The sequence below is a fragment of the Ranitomeya variabilis genome, chromosome 6 (assembly GCF_051348905.1).
Source record: "Ranitomeya variabilis isolate aRanVar5 chromosome 6, aRanVar5.hap1, whole genome shotgun sequence".
Classification (NCBI taxonomy): Eukaryota; Metazoa; Chordata; class Amphibia; order Anura; family Dendrobatidae; genus Ranitomeya; species Ranitomeya variabilis.
This window is the reverse complement of record NC_135237.1, coordinates 414737533-414758505: the sequence shown is the minus strand read 5'-3', so window position 1 is coordinate 414758505 and position 20973 is coordinate 414737533. Positions and strand designations below refer to the sequence as shown.

The following is a 20973-nucleotide window of genomic DNA, read 5'->3' as shown; positions in this document are numbered from 1 at the left end:
AATCATATATTTGTCACTTATCTTATAAACAGGTGATAAACATATTCAACTAATGGAAGTGCAAAAACTGATCACAAACAGTCCTGCAGTTTGGAGATTCACGTGTTCCTTTGCACTATCTGGGAAGACATGTATTAATCGCATTGTCCAGGCTTGGGGCAAAAGTTGGCACTCGGTGCAGTGGTACCGTTAGAGCGAGTGGGCAGTCACGTGACTGAATGTAAGCGATTTGCATACTGATGGTCACATGCTGACTAGACGTGTCTGGCTTCTCTCAATTCAATTCTATGGACAGAAGTCGAACACGTCTAGTTGGTGCATTATTGCAAGTATGCAAATCGCATAGAATCGCGCACAAGTCTGCAGGTGGCATACATGTGGTCACGTGACCACCAACTTGCACCAGCCATACAAGGAAATGATGGCAGCATGTGCACAGCATGCTGTCATAAATCAGCAGTCTGCAGCCAAACAGAGTGACTTCAGACTTTTCCCAAGGTGGATAACCTGTTTAAAAATTATGCAGGATGATTGGGGTGAAGGACCATTACAGAAAGCTCTTGTGCACCAATGTAAAATCTGTAACAGGGCCCCAACCTACCTTATACCATTTTTTATCATACCATTGATAACAAGATTTAGATTACTGGTGTCTCATGTGGCAGAGGAGCATCTGCTTCCCTTTAACTACACCCGGGTTATACCTTTAGCTCTAAAGGCAGCAGAATGACCTCTTCTCTCATATATGCACAGTTGTAACTTGACCATAAGTGCCCAAATGTAATTTTGGCATTTATGTCCTTTCTGAACCAATAGTAAAGTAAATAGGGGAACTGTAACAGGACTCTTCCGGAATGACCCATTTACAATGCATTGGTTAACATAATTTGACAAGTTATCTAAGAGCTGTTAGAACTTTTAATAAGCAAATGTTTATATCACAAAGTAACAGCTACCGAGAATCTGCCATCGGAGATAAAAAGAAACGAGCACCTTGAAACTGCAGACGCAGATGGAAGAGGCATTTCCATGAGATCTCTTCCTCAGCACAGCAGGAATAAAACGGACTGAAAAATGACATGCTTACACGCCTTTGATCAGCACTATTTTCAGTGGCGCATTCTAGCTTCAAGGGGTATTGAGAGCCATTTCTGAGCATCTAAAGATACAGTAGCACATTGAGTGACGCTTGCTCGTGCCTTGCAGCGCAGGTAATCACAGTGTGGCTCTTTCAGGGAGGATGTAGTACCCCACTGATATGATTACTTCTATAAAGGAGCAATTGCCAGGTATAAAGCAGTGTTCCCATTATCTCACTCCAAAATCATATTGTGACATGTCGCCTCCTTACTACCATTGCATGCTATAAAAAGTAATATCAGCATTGAGTTCGGGGTAATATGACAATCTGCACAATGTTTGAATGACAGTCACACATATTAGTATGCTTTATTCATATAGCACTAGTATATTCTGCAATATATAAACATCCATGGTCAATAAAATACCAAAGAGGCTAAGCTATAATATTAAAAAAAACTTTGTATAAATCAACAGTCAGAGGAACTTTGTAATATATTTGATCAGGAAAATATGCTACCGTCAACATTTATGAGCCACTTCTTCTTTTCTGTGACTCTTAATTTCACCATCCACTCTGAAAAAAATACCACAGACAAGGCAAAGACAGACTGCCAACACAGGGACTGCCAACACCTCTCCAACACCATAGAGAGGTGAGGGGAAAGGATGAGTGAGGAGCGGCATAAGAAAACATGCAGATGAAGACACAGAAAGATAGCGTTGACCTTTTTTAAAAATTATTTGACCTCTTCCCAGAGCTGGATTCACAGGCACACTGATCACTGCTGCTGTATAATTCCTCCCATGTCTCTGCTGCTTCTGACTGTTTGCTACTTAAGCAGTGAAGACCAGGAGTCCCCTTCTGTGTGCCATGCCATGTATGGGAGACATCACCTGCCAACACCTCTACAACACACCGTAGAGAGGTGAGGGGGAAGGATGAGTGAGGGGCGGCGTAAGAAAATAGGCAGATGGAGACACAGAAAGATAGTGTTGACCATTTTTAAAACTTCTTTTACCTCTCCCCAGAGCTGGATTCACAGCCACACTGATCACTGCCGCTGTATAATTCCTCCCATGTCTCTGCTGCTTCTGACTGTTTGCTAATTAAGCAGTGAAGTGCATGTCGTGTATGGGAGACATCACAGGACCAAGTCTGCTGCCATTTAGCTCACAATCAATTATGAATTAAGAGATCACAATCAATTATGAATTAAGAGATAGAGCATACAACAGGGAAAACGGTTAAAAATGCAGGATATAAACCATATAATGGCCATAAATAGTGTTATTCCTCATGTATTCGCACCACAGCTTAGTCTGAAAAGTTATTGAAAGCACAGTTCCTTTTTATGTTACTGTGCTGACATGCCACAGTTTAAGGCCGAGGTCACATGAGCGTTGTTGATTCTCTCATGCGAGAAATTGAAGGACAGAGGTGGAGAATCTTGGTGTCATACACTCTTCCCTCAATCCATACACTATATCAGTTTTGAGAAGATAATGTTACTAGTAAAACTATGAAAAAATGAGAAGTAAAAAAACCATTTGTAAAGTGAAATAAATTTTATTTGGAAAAAGCTTCTAGTGCTGTCAAAACACAATATCATAGATGCTCTATTTGCTTATTGTCTGCTATGATCCAATTCTTTGTGGGATGACTTACATATGTAGAGCATGGGTAACATGTCACTAGTAACCTAGTACTATTATTAGTGAGAAGCCACCAGTACGATGGACATACGATGCCAGATTATCGTAAGGAATCTAATGTAGACAAACAATTGTTTCTTAAAGTCAACTTTACTAACTCATTATACTTTTAAAATTGGTCTACAAGTAAACATCTGTGATATTATTCGGAGAGGAGAATCTGCATATCTGAATACCTTTCAATCTGAAATTCAAGGGCTTTCTTTGGGAAAAAAAACACAAATATAAATGTGTAGAATATCAATCAACATCACGTTTGTTTTCTTCCTTTTCTTTCACAATTGACTGAAGAAATGAGAAGAGAGTTGAAATATGAAATGCTTTTGACATTTACAAGATGTTTTGTTCTTATTAAGCTGATTGATAACTGTAAACAGTATTTCAGTTTCACGAAAACCTTAGTCTACCGTATATTATATGTTTAATGTCTGGGATATTTATTATTTATCCATATCTAATATTTTTCCTTGTGACTTTTCAAAATATAAAAATAAGATAAAATGACAGCAGCACCATTTATAGGTAACACAGCATCTGGGTGCAAGCCTAAGCCTCCTGGCCAGAGTCCCATCACATGTAGTCAGCACTTCAATGCTTCCAATGGAAACATTCTGATATATTCAGCCCTATGACAACAGTTTTGCTTACCAAAAATAAAAAAATGGCTCTATTACTAGGTGAAAACATTGTATTGAATGGAGAATAAATCATGATTTTTTTTTCCAATCAGAGAATGGGAATGCTGGCTTTTTTAATGAGTGTGTATGGAAACATATGCCAATAGAGATGACTTGGCCCAAAGTATTCTTGTCCTAAATTTGTTAAAACCTACTTATACACTGCACATGCATTTTTTTCAGAAAAGCTACAAAACATTTTGTCTGCAAACTGCTGAGTAGAAATAACAATTTTGAGAAATACAGCCTGTAATAACCCCCGGGGCAATAGAATAAATATTCAAGTGTTTTCTGGAGCAGGTTGCAAAAATGTTGTTTTAAAACAGTTTGCCAAAAGTGGGAAAAAAATATGACAATGGAAGAATTTGTTAAAGTTTTGTTTCATGCAGGTAGTTCTGTATAATACTGACATTATAATGTGTGATATCCTGTAATATAACAATAGTACCATGAGAAAAACTCTCACGCTGCTGGCGGGGATCTCACCGAGGTCACTGGAGTTCAGCCCGGCTGGGAATGGAGCCTCAGTGACAGTAGGTAACCTCGGTGACATCACCTCCAGTCACTGAGGCTGCACTCACAGCAACTCATTCACCAGTGGTTCTCAGCCTGGACGGTCGCATCTTGGCACCATCCAGGTTGAAAACTATTTCTCCCCCAGACATGTATTATGGCGTGGGACACAATGACGAACAGGTATGGTATATTGTTGTTTTATTATTTTTGGTTTAATACAGGTGATCGAGGGCTTTGGTGGAATTAGGCGAGACCGTAAGTATGGTTTAATTGAGAATATTAAAGGAGTCTCTGTCATTTTTTCAATTAAAGGACTTTATTCTGTCTGTGTCTTTATTTATAATACATTTATTTATAATACAACTATAGGATTAGTATTGGAGAGGTGTCTTATAGACGCTTCTCCATTACTAAGCTGTGGACTTGATGTCACCTGACAATACAAAGGTGACATCAACCCCACAAATATGAACCTCACTTGCCACCGCTAAAGGGCAAGTGGGAAGAGCCGGGCAAAGTGCCAGAATTTGTGCATCTAATAGATATGCCTTTTCTGGGCAGCTGCTTGCTGCTATTTTTAGATTGGGGGGTCAATATCCATGGCCCCATACCAGCCTGAGAATACCAGCCCCCAGCTGTCTGCTTTAGCAAAATTTGCTGTCAAAAATGGGGGGACCCACACTGTTTTTTCATTATTTAAATAATTAACCCCTTAATCCCATATGACATACTATCCCGTCAAGGTGACCTGGGACTTAATCCCCAGTGACGGGATAGTACGTCATATGCTATCGGCCGCGCTCACGGGGGGGAGCGTGGCCGATCGCGGCCGGGTGTCAGCTGACTATCGCAGCTGACATCTGGCACTATGTGCCTGGAGTGGTCACGGACCGCCCCTGGCACATTAACCCCTGGCACACTGCGATCAAACATGATCGCAGTGTTCCGGCGGTATAGGGAAGCATCGCGCAGGGAGGGGGCTCCCTGCGTGCTTCCCTGAGACCCCCAGAGCAACGCGATGTAATCGCGTTGCTCCGAGGGTCTCTTACCTCCTCCTCCCTGCAGCCGGCCCGGATCCAAGATGGCCGCAGCATCCGGGTCCTGGAGGGAGGTGGCTTCACTGCGCTTGCTCAGAGCAGGTGCCGGGAAGCCTCCAGGAGCTGTGCACGTCAGATCGCCGATCTGACACAGTGCACAGCAGTGTTAGATCGACAATCTTACACTATAACATCATGCCCCCCCGGGGCAATGTTATAGTGTAAAAAATAAAAAATTCACATGTGTAAAAAAGGAAAAAAAAATTCCCCAAAAAATGCAAAAAAAAAAAAAATATTGTTACTATAAATACATTCCTTTATCTAAATAATAATAAAAAAACAATAAAAGTACACATATTTAGTATCGCCACGTCCATAGTGAACCGACCTATAAAACTGTCCCATTAGTTAACCCCTTCAGTGAACACCGTAAAAAAAAAAATGAGGCAAAAAACAACGCTTTATTATCATACCGCCAAATAAAAAGTAGAATAACACGCGATCAAAAAAACGGATATAAATAATCATGGTACCGCTGAAAACGTCATCTTGTCTCGCAAAAAAAGAGCCATGATACAGCATCATCAAAGAAAAAATAAAAAAGTTATAGTCCTCAGAATAAAGCGATGCAAAAATAATTATTTTTTCTATAAAATAGTTTTTATCGTATAAAAGCAACAAAACATAAAAAAATGATATAAATGAGGTATCGCTGTAATCGTACTGGCCTGAAGAATAAAACTGCTTTATCCATTTTAACAAACGCGGAACGGTATAAATGCCTCCCCCAAAAGAAATTCATGAATAGCTGGTTTTTGGTCATTCTGCCTCACAAAAATCGGAATAAAAAGCGATCAAAAAATGTCACGTGCCCGAAAATGTTACAAATAAAAACGGCAACTCGTCCCGCAAAAAATAAGACCTCACATGACTCTGTGGACCAAAATATGGAAAAATTATAGCTCTCAAAATGTGGTAACGCAAAAAATATTTTTTGCAATAAAAAGCGTCTTTCAGTGTGTGACGGCTGCCAATCATAAAAATCCGCTAAAAAACCCACTATAAAAGTAAATCAACTCCCCTTCATCACCCCCTTAGTTAGCGAAAAATAAAAAAAATAAAAAAATGTATTTATTTCCATTTTCCCATTAGGGCTAGGGTTAGGGCTAGGGTTAGGGTTAGGGCTAGTGTTAGGGTTAGGGCTAGGGTTAGGGTTGGGGCTAGGGTTGTAGCTAAAGGTAGAGTTAGGGTTGGGGCTAAAGTTAGGGTTAGGGTTGGGGCTAAAGGGTTAGGGTTAGGGTTGGGGCTAAAGTTAGGGTTAGGGTTAAAGTTAGGGTTAGGGTTGGGGCTAAAGTTAGGGTTAGGGTTTGGATTACATTTACGGTTGGGTTTAGGGTTGGGATTAGAGTTAGGGGTGTGTCAGGGTTAATGGTGTGGTTAGGGTTACCATTGGGATTAGGGTTAGGGGTGTCTTTGGATTAGGGTTTCAGGTAGAATTGTTTAGGCACATCAGGGGCTCTCTAAACATGACATGGCATCCGATCTCAATTCCAGCCAATTCTGCGTTGAAAAAGTAAAACAGTGCTCCTTCCCTTCCGAGCTCTCCCGTGCGCCCAAACAGGGGTTTACCCCAACATATGGGTATCAGCGTACTCGGGACAAATTGAACAACAACTTTTGGGGTCCAAGTTCTCTTGTTATCCTTGGGAAAATAAAAATTTGGGGAACTAAATATCATTTTTGTGGGAAAAAAGATTTTTTATTTTCACGGCTCTGCGTTGTAAACTGTAGTGAAACACATGGGGGTTCAAAGTGCTCAAAACACATCTATATAAGTTCCTTGGGAGGTCTAGTTTCCAATATGGGGTCACTTGTGGGGGGTTTCTACTGTTTGGGTACATCAGGGGCTCTGCAAATGCAACGTGAAGCCTGCAGAGCAATCCATCTAAGTCTGCATTCCAAATGGCACTCCTTCCCTTCCGAGCTCTGCCATGCACCCAAACAGTGGTTCCCCCACATATGGGGTATCAGCATACTCGGGACAAATTGGACAACAACTATTGGGGTCCAATTTATCCTGTCACCCTTGTGAAAATACAAAACTGGGGGCTAAAATATCATTTTTGTGAAAAAAAATATATATATTTTCACGGCTCTGCGTTATAAACTGTAGTGAAACACTTGGGGGTTCAAAGCTCTCAAACCACATCTAGATAAGTTCCTTAGGGGGTCTACTTTCCAAAAAGGTGTCACTTGTGGGGGGTTTCAATGTTTAGGCACATCAGTGGCTCTCCAAACACAACATGGCGTCCCATCTCAATTCCAGTCAATTTTACATTGAAAAGTCAATCGGTGCTCCTTCCCTTCCGAGCTCTGCCATGCGCCCAAACAGTCGTTTACCCCAACATATGGGATATCAGCATACTCAGGATAAATTGCACAACAACTTTTGTGGTCCAATTTTTTCTCTTACCCTTGGGAAAATAAAAAATTGGGGGCAAAAAATCATTTTTGTGAAAAAATATGATTTTTTATTTTTATGGCTCTGCATTATAAACTTCTGTGAAGCACTTATTGGGTCAAAGTGCTCAACACACATCTATATAAGTTCCTTAAGGGGTCTACTTTCCAAAGTGGTGTCATTTGTGGGGGGTTTCAATGTTTACGCACATCAGGGGCTCTCCAAACGCAACATGGCGTCCCATCTCAATTCCAGTCAATTTTGCATTGAAAAGTTAAATTGGCCCTCCTTTCCTTCCAATCTCTGCCATGTTCCCAAACAGTGGTTTACCCCCACATATTGGGTATCAGCGTACTCAGGACAAATTGTACAACAACTTTTGTGGTCCATTTTCTCCTGTTACCTTTGGTAAAACAAGACAAATTGGAGCTGAAATAAATTTTGTGTGAAAAAAAGTTAAATGTTCATTTTTATTTAAACATTCCAAAAATTCCTGTGAAACACCTGAAGGGTTAATAAACTTCTTGAATGTGGTTTTGAGCACCTTGAGGGGTGCAGTTTTTAGAATGGTGTCACACTTGGGTATTTTCTATCATATAGACCCCTCAAAATGACTTGAAATGAGATGTGGTCCCTAAAAAAAATGGTGTTGTAAAAATGAGAAATTGCTGGTCAACTTTTAACCCTTATAACTCCCTAACAAAAAAAAATTTGGTTCCAAAATTGTGCTGATATAAAGTAGATATGTGGGAAATGTTACTTATTAAGTATTTTATAATATTACAAATCCCAAAATCATATTAATAGTCTGGGAAAAAACACATGTGTGTTATATGTAACCAGACACATCAAATCCGCTCCATAGAATCTAAATAAAATAGGAGAACCCGGAGCATAATATAAACAGCTACTTTATTGATACAAAAATTTAAAAAGACATATACCAGTAATATTTAAGGTACAAATATTCCAATGGCTAACATAGAAAAAGGGGGAAACCCGCCCCTCTGGAACCCCCATACTGCGCAATGACCATGGGGGGAGGTAGAGTAAAAAACCCCTTCCATGCAATGTAACCTAGTGCAGCGGCAAGCTGATTAGTAATAATGTGACAGTCCTAGTAGCCCAGCTACAGATATCTCTGTACTCTGGCAGGATTCCCCTCCTCTGTCTCCCCCCTGAGCTGGTAAGCTGATTGGTGCCGACTTGAGATATCTGTAGCTGGGCTACTAGGACTGTCACATTATTACTAATCAGCTTGCCGCTGCACTAGGTTACATTGCATGGAAGGAGTTTTTTACTCTACCTCCCCCCATGGTCATTGCGCAGTATGGGGGTTCCAGAGGGGCGGGTTTCCCCCTTTTTCTATGTTAACCATTGGAATATTTGTAACTTAAATATTACTGGTATATGTCTTTTTAAATTTGTGTATCAATAAAGTAGCTGTTTATATTATGCTCCGGGTTCTCCTATTTTATTTATTAAGTATTTTGCGTGACATATCTCTGTGATTTAAGGGCATAAAAATTCAAAGTTGGAAAATGGCGAAATTTTCAAAATTTTCGCCAAATTTCCATTTTTTCACAAATAAACGCAAGTTATATCGAATAAATTTTACAACTATCATGAAGTACAATATGTCACGAGAAAACAATGTCAGAATCGCCAAGATCCGTTGAAGCGTTCCAGAGTTATAACCTCATAAAGGGACAGTGGTCAGAATTGTAAAAATTGGCCCGTTCATTAACGTGTAAACCACCCTCAGGGCTTAAGGGGTTAAAAAACACGGCATGGAGACCCCTCTATTTTTGATAACTAGCCCTGCTGAAGCTGACAGCTGATGGTTGCAGCCCCCAGCTGTGAGTTTTGCCAGGCTGGTTAAAATAATACAGGGGAACCCACACCTTTTTTTTTTAAATTATTTATTTACAGCACAGGAGCGGCTGATGAATGCTCCCATCAGCCACTCCTGCTCTCTGTAAATAGCGGCAGCAGGCGTAGGATGATGGGATCAGTTGTCCCATCAGCTGACACTAGTGACCGGAGGTAAACTGTATACCTCCGATCACAGCTGAGTGCTCCTGCTGTCTTTTGACAGCGTGGGAACTGCGGCTCTCTGACTAATGGGGATGATTTCACCGCCGATCAGAAGCGGTGTTTGCCGCGCTGCCATGCACATGACAGCATGACAAACACCCGGTGTTCGGGCAGCCAAACCCGAACAGTAACACAGACTTCCTGGTGAAGTCCGTGTTCGGTGCCCGAAAAGTAGGTGTTCAGTATGCAAATTGCCTCTTCTGAGAAAAAGAGGACTTAAACTCTATAACGCCACCTGTGTTCAGTACAGACACCGAACTTTACTGTTCCGGGTCTCCCATCTCTACTTGGGACTTCAGCAATGACATCCATTTGTTCAGGACAATAAAGATTGAGACATTTTGGCTTATATCTACACCTGATAATACAGATGTCGCCTTGATCATGTTAAGAATGCAGTAAGGATGCACCTCTTTCTGAACTGATAACAGAACTTTAATTCCAGGAAAAACTACCTGATATATTCTATTTATCTTTAAGATCAAAATCAAGAGTTTGAACACATTTCAAATTATTTTTTTTACTGCAGAATATGTTTCCTTTTATATCCAAACATTATTAAAAGTTTTTAGTCCACTACCGTGAACATAGAGAATAACACTATTTTTACACTCTGCAGACTCTGTCTTGAATATTCAGTTGTTCCTGAGCTAGTGAGTGGAGACTGTCCTGTGTACAGGTCCTTCTCAAAAAATTAGCATATAGTGTTAAATTTCATTATTTACCATAATGTAATGATTACAATTAAACTTTCATATATTATAGATTCATTATCCACCAACTGAAATTTGTCAGGTCTTTTATTGTTTTAATACTGATGATTTTGGCCTACAACTCCTGATAACCCAAAAAACCTGTCTCAATAAATTAGCATATTTCAACCGTCCATTCAAATAAAAGTGTTTTTTAATAACAAACAAAAAAAACATCAAATAATAATGTTCAGTTATGCACTCAATACTTGGTCGGGAATCCTTTGGCAGAAATGACTGCTTCAATGTGGCGTGGCATGGAGGCAATCAGCCTGTGACACTGCTGAGATGTTATGGAGGCCCAGGATGCTTCAATAGCGGCCTTAAGCTCATCCAGAGTGTTGGGTCTTGCGTCTCTCAACTTTCTCTTCACAATATCCCACAGATTCTCTATGGGGTTCAGGTCAGGAGAGTTGGCAGGCCAATTGAGCACAGTAATACCATGGTCAGTAAACCATTTACCAGTGGTTTTGGCACTGTGAGCAGGTGCCAGGTCGTGCTGAAAAATGAAATCTTCATCTCCATAAAGCATTTCAGCCGATGGAAGCATGAAGTGCTCCAAAATCTCCTGATAGCTAGCTGCATTGACCCTGCCCTTGATGAAACACAGTGGACCAACACCAGCAGCTGACATGGCACCCCACACCATCACTGACTGTGGGTACTTGACACTGGACTTCAGGCATTTTGGCATTTCCTTCTCCCCAGTCTTCCTCCAGACTCTGGCACCTTGATTTCCGAATGACATGCAAAATTTGCTTTCATCAGAAAAAAGTACTTGGGACCACTTAGCAACAGTCCAGTGCTGCTTCTCTGTAGCCCAGGTCAGGCGCTTCTGCCGCTGTTTCTGGTTCAAAAGTGGCTTTACCTGGGGAATGCGGCACCTGTAGCCCATTTCCTGCACACGCCTGTGCACGGTGGCTCTGGATGTTTCCACACCAGACTCAGTCCACTGCTTCCTCAGGTTCCCCAAGGTCTGGAATCGGTCCTTCTCCACAATCCTCCTCAGGGTCCGGTCACCTCTTCTCGTTGTACAGCGTTTTCTGTCACATTGTTTCCTTCCAACAGACTTACCATTGAGGTGCCTTGATACAGCACTCTGGGAACAGCCTATTTGTTGAGAAATTTCTTTCTGGGTCTTACCCTCTTGCTTGAGGGTGTCAATGATGGCCTTCTTGACATCTGTCAGGTCGCTAGTCTTACCCATGATGGGGGTTTTGAGTAATGAACCAGGCAGGGAGTTTTTAAAAGCCTCAGGTATCTTTTGCATGTGTTTAGAGTTAATTAGTTGATTCAGAAGATTAGGGTAATAGGTCGTTTAGAGAACCTTTTCTTGATATGCTAATTTATTGAGACAGGTTTTTTGGGTTATCAGGAGTTGTAGGCCAAAATCATCAGTATTAAAACAATAAAAGACCTGACAAATTTCAGTTGGTGGATAATGAATCTATAATATATGAAAGTTTAATTGTAATCATTACATTATGGTAAATAATGAAATTTAACACTATATGCTAATTTTTTGAGAAGGACCTGTATATGAAACATCATAGCAGCTACAGGCAGAGAAGGTTTCCTGCTTTTTCTTTCTCTTTAGCACACAGCTAGACACAACAGCAGCATGAGCTGGGCCGCTACAAATCCAGCAATGAAGTGAAATAAGTTAGTGAGAAGCTACAGCATAATCTGCCTGCAACTATCTGGTCTTTCACTGTACTCAACCTTTCATTGCCCTGCCGTCTTCATATAGTTTAATAGAAACTGTAACCTGATGCTTCAATGAGCTGGAAATCCATTTTGTTTGACCACGATGGATTAGAGCTGTTTTTCAGATTGACCATAAATTCATAAGGCAGAAGTAAAGGGGCTCATTAGTGGAGAAATAACAGTGACCATTTAGGCTGCCGTCACACTAGCAGTATTTGGTCAGTATTTTACCTTAGTATCTGTAAGCCAAAACCAGGAGTGGGTGAGAAATGCAGAATTGGTGCATATGTTTCTGTTATACTTTTCCTCTGATTGTCCCACTCCTGGTTTTGGCTTACAAAAACTGATGAAAAATCCTGACCAAATACTGCTAGTGTGACGGCAGCCTTACAGTTTTTTGGTCGCAGCAACATTGTATTAAAATGTAATAACGGGCGTTCGCAAGATCGTATCTACACCAAAATGGTATCATTAAAAATGACAGCTGGGCACGCAAAAAATAAGCCCTCACCCAACCCTAGATCACGAAAAATGGAGACGCTACTGATCTCGGAAAATTACGCAATTTTTTATTTTTTTTACAAACTTTGGATTTTTTTTACCATTTAAATAAAAAACAATCTATTTATGTTTGGTATCTACGAACTCGTGATGACCTGGACAATCATAGCGACAGGTCAGTTTTAGCATTACCGTTTTCGAGTGCACAAAATGGTAAAACAAATGGTGTTGTTCAAAAGTACAACATGTCCCACAAAAAACAAGCCCTCGCATGGCCATATCGACAGAAAAATAAAAACTCATGACTTTGAGAAGAAGAAGAGTGAAAAACAGAAATGCAAAAACTAAAAAGGGCTGCGTCGTGAAGAGGTTAATGTTTGCAACATGTAAAAAGTTATTAAATAATAATTTGTGACTTGACTCGCTATATATTTATACTTGCTATATTGTCAATTGTCAGTCTTTGTATATAAGGACTTTAAGAATGACTAAAAATGAAAATGTGAAAAACACTCAGAACATTACACGATTTTAGGGTCTGAATAAGGAGATGCTGACTTACAAAAGCGAAGATGCTAAGCAGCCAGAGATATAAAAGCAGATTGAATCGCTATTTAATTTTGATAACTAGAAGTCCAGGATTAATTATTTTCATAAAAAGGAATTAGCTGTCAGTACAAAGAAAATAAATAGTAATTACTATATACCATTATTGTTTTGCCTAATTACTTATTAATACACACTATTCTGCATCGCACATGTCTCTGTTCACCTATTCAGAATGTTTTAGAAAGCAATAATTTAGGACACAGACTTGTAGTATATAACTGAAAGGCAAATGCTGACTTTTATCGGTATGAGAACAGTATTTTGATCTCTTGGGCGTCCTTGAAATGGTGGAAAATGTTATTTTGGTTTGGGCATATGCAGAGAATCCATGGCTGTGAGCCAGAATTTTGACTTAAAGGGAATCTGTCATCAGGTTTTTGCTACCTCACCTGAGAGCAGTATAATGTAGAGAATGAGTCTCTGATTCCAACGATGTATCACGTAGTTTACTGAGTGCAGCAATTGTGATACAATCAGAGTTTTTAGATGTAACATGTAGCAGAGGTGAGAAGGCTAACCCCACCCCCAACATGCTCTGCATGTACATTGTCTGTGAGCTACTAATCAGTGGTAGAGGCGGAGTTGTAGTCTGGGCAGTGATAATCTCCTGCTGATAAAACCCTCATTTGTTTAAAATAACATCTCACAGCCTAATAAGTGACACATCACTGAAATCAGTGTCTCAGGCCCTACCCCACTCTACCTATATTGCCTTCAAATTAAATAGCAAAAACCTGCTGACAGATTCTCATTAAATACCTCACCCGTTTGCAGCAAGTCTCTCAGTCTCATATTCATCGAGTCCTCAGTATACGTAATTTTTATCATGTATATTTGTATTCATTTTTTATTAGAACTTTTAACTGTAAATACATTTTCCTTTTATTCAAATCATATGTGAAGACTGAATCTTTGCTAGGAAAAGTTTTCCATATGAAGAGTGCCCTTAATTATTATTATTATTATTATTATTATTTTTTATTGTTATAGCGCCATTTATTCCATGGCGCTTTACATGTGAGGAAGGAGGGGTATACATAATAAAAACAAGTAAGACCTAACCAAGATGATAAAGTTGTGGAAAGCATTGTAGCGTTTAATTGTACAGAATGTAAAGCTAAATAGGCAATGTAAAGACAAAGTATCACACTGGAATAAAGTCTGAAAATGCAAAAAAGTCCAATAAATATGCTGAAGCATTCTATATCAGCAAATAAAAGAGAAATTCACTCAAATACAAAGGTTCATACAGGACTCGTGTTTGCCTGATGCAAGCTAATCATTCTGCTCCTATTATTTTACATTTCTGTGGATTGCTACTATCCAGGCTGTGATTCTTATAGCTAACTTTTACATACTGTAAATATAAAAGTATTTTTTAATGTTGCTTTGTAGAGTCTTTTCTTTTAAACTGCGATTCATTTGTTACTATATTATTTTCTAAAGTCTTTTCACACTTGCATGAGATTGATATTAGATTGTTCAGATTTGATATCCTTCCAACAACAGAGAGACCTTCTGTTCTAAGCAGCCTAATATTCATACTAATTGATAAGAATTTATTCTACTTCCGATCCTCTAATTGACATTTTCCATTTCATAAAACAAATAGTATTATTGTTATCCAAGACACACTGAATTAAATGAAGTCATTATGATTTCTGTGTGTACTTCTCCTGCGCTTTATACTGGACATTAGAGTTGGTGCGAATCGATTGGCTGTACCCAGTCTAGCGGCCAGTTCTGGCTTCTGCACTAGAGCCATGAGAACCATCTCCCTCATTCTGGCATACGCCATTCTTCTTTTGATTAGACACCATGGCACAACATCACATGTTCATCACAATGCAATGATTATGTTCTTCCAGGCCAGTTAATAAAAAAAACAGCCTTGTATGTTAGGAGATAGGAGACAGATCTCCGGGCTCTGGTCTAGGAACCTGAGATTCCTGATCTGCTGCTGGAGCACATCCTGCGAATCATTTTGCCCCAATTTTACTGGATATACATCTACCACATCATCTATCATGTAACATTTTCGTAGGTGTGACCCACTATCAACCAGTGGAATACCAGTTTTTATCAGAATCGATGAGTTATAATATATGAGTTAATTAATAGGGTGTTCCTGCCCAGGCCCCATAAGATCCTGTGCATGGAACTGCAACACAGATACATTTAATTTACTATTCAGTGGTTGCAAGTTTTGCTGTGCAGCGGAAAAATTAACCATTGGATTAAGTTGGACAAAACACACTGAGGGAAAAGTATGACACATCCTTTCATATGTTCTTTGTGAAGCGAATACGACTTTAAGATATATCAATGATTTTCATGATCCCTTAACTTTTTTAAATATATATTTTAAAACACTATCTATTTTTTTGAAAAATAATGTGGATATGACCAAGGTAAGAAAGACTGAAATCTGACCGCCACTGAACAAGATGCAGAAGTTGAATCTTCAAGACTGGGCCAAAAAATTGCTGAAGACAGATTGTTCAAAGGTTTCATGGACTGATGAGATGAGAGTGACTTGATGGGCCAGATAGATGGGCCCATGGCTGGATCAGTAATGGTCACAGACCTCCTCTTTGACTCGGACACCAACAAGATGGAGTTGAGTACAGCCAGTGTTGGACTGGGGTGCCAAGGGACCAACAGTTGCATTGACTGTGCCCGCTTTTCACCTGCATACAAATAATACACTGCCCAGATTCACAAATGTACCTATATCTCTATATAATCGTAAACTGGGTAGTTTGGTTAATGAATGATGATATGCTGTTTTTCTTCTGTACAAAGTGAAGCAAGTGAATTATGCCAAGTACTGCCCATACAATGGGGTTGGTGGCCCAGATCTGCACAGGGACCCACCGGGGGATTCCCCTGCTCCCCTATGGGCCAGTCCAAGCCTGAGTACAGCTATGGGATGGTATTAATAAAGTTGAGGCAGTTGGACCTTTTTGGGATGAATATGGACTCAAACTCAACTCCCAAACCTACTGCCAGTACAGTTATATGAAAAAGTTTGGGCACCCCTATTAATCTTAAGCTTAATGTTTTATAAACATTGGGTTTTTTTGAAACAGCTATTTCAGTTTCATATATCTAATAACTGTTGGATACAGTAATGTTTCTGCCTTGAAATGAGGTTTATTGTACTAACAGAAAATGTGCAATCTGCATTCAAACAAAATTTGACAGGTGCATAAGTATGGGCACCTCACCAGAAAAGTGACATTAATATTTAGTTGATCCTCCTTTTGCAAAAATAACAGCCTCTAGTCGCTTCCTGTAGCTTTTAATGAGTTCCTGGATCCTGGATGAAGGTATTTTTGACCATTCCTCTTTACAAAACAATTCCAGTTCAGTTAAGTTTGATGGTCGCCTCTGCCTTTCTGATGTTTTTCTTGGCCTGCCACTTCTGGCATTAAAAAGAACTGTACCTGTGTTCTTCCATTTCCTTACTATGTTCCTCACAGTGGAAATTGGCAGGTTAAATCTCTGAGACAGCTTTTTGTATCTTCCCCTGAACAGCTATGTTGAATAATCTTTGTTTTCAGATCATTTGACAGTTGTTTTGAGGAGCCCATGATGCCACTCTTCAGAGGAGATTCAAACAGGAGGACAACTTGCAAGTGGCCACTTTAAGTAGCTTTTCTCATGATTGCATACACCTGGCTATGAAGTTCAAAGCTCAATGAGGTTACAAAACCAAAAAAAGTGCTTTAGTAAGTCAGTAAAAAGTAGGTAGGAGTATTTAAAACAAGAAAATGATAAGGGTGCCCATACTTATGCACCTGTCAAATTTTGTTTGAATGCAGATTGCACATTTTCTGTTAGTACAATAAACCTCATTTCAAGGCAGAAACATTACTGTGTCCAACAGTTATTAGATATATGAAACTGAAATAGCTGTTGCAAATAAAACAATTTTTATAAAACATTAAGCTTAAGATTAATAGGGGTGCCCAAACTTTTTCATATAACTGTATATAGGAGACACTTTTTTCAATCAGTGGTGCAGGAAAAAGTCTGCATCTTTCAATAAAACCATGACTTTTATGCACGTTCCAAATGTGTTCAATGGGAGACAAGTCTGGAGACACTGAAGGCCACAGTAGTACTTTTAAGTCCAGCAGGTTGCTCACAATAGAACGAGCAACATGTGGCATCTATATACAGTTGAAACCAGAAGTTTCCATACACTTTATAAAAACAATGTATTAATACACACAAATTCTTACTTCTTACTTTAACAGTGTAAACACTATGATGCAATCACTCCAGGTTACAAGGTGACAATATGGATTTCCCATTATTTGCTATGATGCAGAGTTTTGCCACCATTAATAAACATTGGCAAACCTATAAATTATTCATACGTAGAAGCATGCAGCGCTGTATGTAATGCTTCCCTGCGTGCAGGAAAAGTCTTATCAATATTTAACCCCTTTCTGTCATTGGACGAACTATTCGGTCCATGTGGGGTGGGCCCTACTTCCCAAGGACGGAATAGTACGTCCAGCGCGATCGGCCGCACTCACGGGGGGAGCGCGGCCGATCGCGGCCGGGTGTCAGCTGACTATCGCAGCTGACATCCGGCACTATGTGCCAGGAGCGGTCACGGACCGCCCCGGAACATTAACCCCCGGCACACTGCGATCAAACGTGATCGCAGTGTTCCGGCGGTATAGGGAAGCATCGCGCAGGGAGGGGGCTTCCCTGCGGGCTTCCCTGAGACGATTGGTACAAGGCGATGTGCTCACCTTGTACTGAGCGTCTCCTCCCTGCAAGCCCCGGATCCAAAATGGCCGCGGGGCTAAATCTGGGTCCTGCAGGGAGGTGGCTTCACTGCGCCTGCTCAGAGCAGGCGCCGGGAAGCCTGGAGCTGTGCACGTCAGATCGCCGATCTGACACAGTGCACAGCAAAGCGTCGGATCGGCGATCTGTCACTTTACTGTGATGCCCCCCCCTGGGGCAAAGTAAAAATGTAAAAAAAAAAATAATAATTCCTAAATAAATAATAATAAAAAAAATATATTGTTCCAATAAATATTTTCCTTTAGCTAAATAAAAAAAAAAAAAACAATAAAAGTACACATATTTAGTATTGCCGCGTCCGTAACGACCCGACCTATAAAACTGTCCCACTAGTTTACCCCTTCAGTGAACACCGTAAAAAAAAAAAAAATGAGGCAAAAAACAACGCTTTATTATCATACCGCCGAACAAAAAGTGGAATAACACGCGATCAAACAGACGGAAATAAATAACCATGGTACCGCTGAAAACGACATCTTGTCCCACAAAAAACGAGCTGCCATACAGCATCATCAGCAAAAAAATAAAAAAGTTATAGTCCTCAGAATAAAGCGACGCAAAAATCATTATTTTTTCTATAAAATAGTTTTTATCGTATAAAAGCACCAAAACATAAAAAAAATATAAATGAGGTATTCCTGTAATCGTACTGACCCGAAGAATAAAACTGCTTTATCCATTTTACCAAAAGCGGAACGGTATAAACGACCCCCAAAAAGAAATTCATGAATAGCTGGTTTTTGGTCATTCTGCCTCACAAAAATCGGAATAAAAAGCGAGAAAAAAAGTCACGAGCCCGAAAATGTTACCAATAAAAGCATTAACTCGTCCCGCAAAAAACAAGACCTCACATGACTCTGTGGACCAAAATATGGAAAAATTATAGCACTCAAAATGTGGTAACGCAAAAAACATTTTTTGCAATAAAAAGCGTCTTTTAGTGTGTGACGGCTGCCAATCAAAAATCTGCTAGAAAACACGCTATAAATAGTAAATCAAACCCCCCTTCATCACCCTCTTAGTTACGAAAAATTAAAAAAATGTATTTATTTCCATTTTCCCATTAGGGTTAGTGTTAGGGTTAGGGCTAGGGTTAGGGTTAGGGTTAGGGCTAGGGTTAGGGTTAGGGCTAGGGTTAGGGCTAGGGTTAGGGCTAGGTTTAGGGTTGGGGCTAGGGTTAGGGCTACAGTTAGGGTTAGGGTTGGGGCTAAAGTTAGGGTTTGGGCTAAATTTAGGGTTAGGGCTTGGATTACATTTACAGCTGGGAATAGGGTTGGGATTAGGGTTAGGGGTGTGGCAGGGTTAGGGGTGTGGTTAGGGTTACAGTTGAGATTAAAGTTAGGGGTGTGTTTGGATTAGGGTTTCAGTTATAATTGGGGGGTTTCCACTGTTTAGGCTCATCAGGGGCTCTCCAAATGCAACATTGCGTCCGATCTCAATTCCAGCCAATTCTGCGTTGAAAAAGTAAAACAGTGCTACTTCCCTTCCGAGCTCTCCCGTGCGCACAAACAGGGGTTTACCCCAACATATGGGGTATCATCGTACTCAGAGCACATTGGACAACAACTTTTGGCGTCCAATTTCTCCTGTTACCCTTGGGAATATACAAAACTGGGGGCTAAAAAATAATTTTTGTGGGGAAAAAAATAATTTTTATTTTCACGGCTCTGCGTTATAAACTGTAGTGAAACACTTGGTGGTTCAAAGTTCTCACAACACATCTAGATAAGTTCCTTGGGGGGTCTAGTTTCCAATATGGGGTCACTTGTGGTGGTTTTCTATGGTTTAGGTACATTAGGGGCTCTGCAAATGCAACATGACGCCTGCAGACCATTCCATCTAAGTCTGCATTCCAAAGGGCGCTCCTTCCCTTCCGAGCTCTCCCATGCGCCCAAACGGTGATTCCCCCCCACATATGGGGTATCAACATACTCAGGACAAATTGGACAACAACTTTTGGGGTTCAATTTACACTGTTTACCTTGGAAAAATACAAAACTGGGGCCTAAAAAATAATTTTTGTGGAAAAAAAGGATTTTTTATTTTCATGGCTCTGCGTTATAAACTGTAGTGAAACACTTGGGGGTTCAAAGTTCTCACAACACATATAGATAAGTTCCTTGGGGGGTCTAGTTTCCAATATAGGGTCACTTGTGGGGGTTTTCTACGGTTTAGGTACATTAGGGGCTCTGCAAATGCAACGTGACGCCTGCAGACCATTCCATCTAAGTCTGCATTCCAAATGGCGCTCCTTCCCTTCTGAGCTCTCCCATGCGCCCAAACGGTGGTTCCCCTGCACATATGGGGTATCAGCGTACTCAGGACAAATTGGACAACAACTTTTGGGGTCCAATTTATCCTGTTACCCTTGGGAAAATACAAAACTGGGGGCTAAAAAATAATTTTTGTGGGGAAAAAAAGAATTTTTATTTTCACGGCTCTGCGTTATGAACTGTAGTGAAATACTTGGGGGTTCAAAGCTCTCACAACACATCTAGATGAGTTCCTTAGGGGGTCTACTTTCCAAAATGGTGTCACGTGTGGGGGGTTTCAATGTTTAGGCACATCAGTGGCTCTCCAAATGTAACATGGCGTCCCATCTCAATTCCAGTCAATTTTGCATTGAAAAGTCAAATGGCGCTCCTTCCCTTCCGAGCTCTGCCATGCGCCCAAACAGTGGTTTACCCCCACATATGAGGTATCAGCGTACTCAGGACAAATTGGACAACAACCTTTGGGGTCCAATTTCTTCTCTTACCCTTGGGAAAATAAAAAATTTGGTGCAACAATTCATTTTTGTGAAAAAATATGATTTTTTATTTTTACGGCTCTGCATTATAAACTTCTGTGAAGCACTTGGTGGGTCAAAGTGCTCACCACACATCTAGATAAGTTCCGTAGGGGGTCTACTTTCCAAAATGGTGTCACTTGTGGGGGTTTCAATGTTTAGGCACATCAGGGGCTCTCCAAACACAACATGGCATCCCATCTCA

The 20973-nt window shown here is 40.3% G+C and overlaps 1 protein-coding gene across 4 annotated transcripts in view; it reads right to left on the bottom strand.

Annotated features, from left to right (window-relative positions):
• The window catches only part of DLGAP1 (DLG associated protein 1), an 814983-nt gene that overhangs the window by 405256 nt on the left and 388754 nt on the right, over positions 1-20973 (bottom strand). The window lies entirely within an intron of this gene.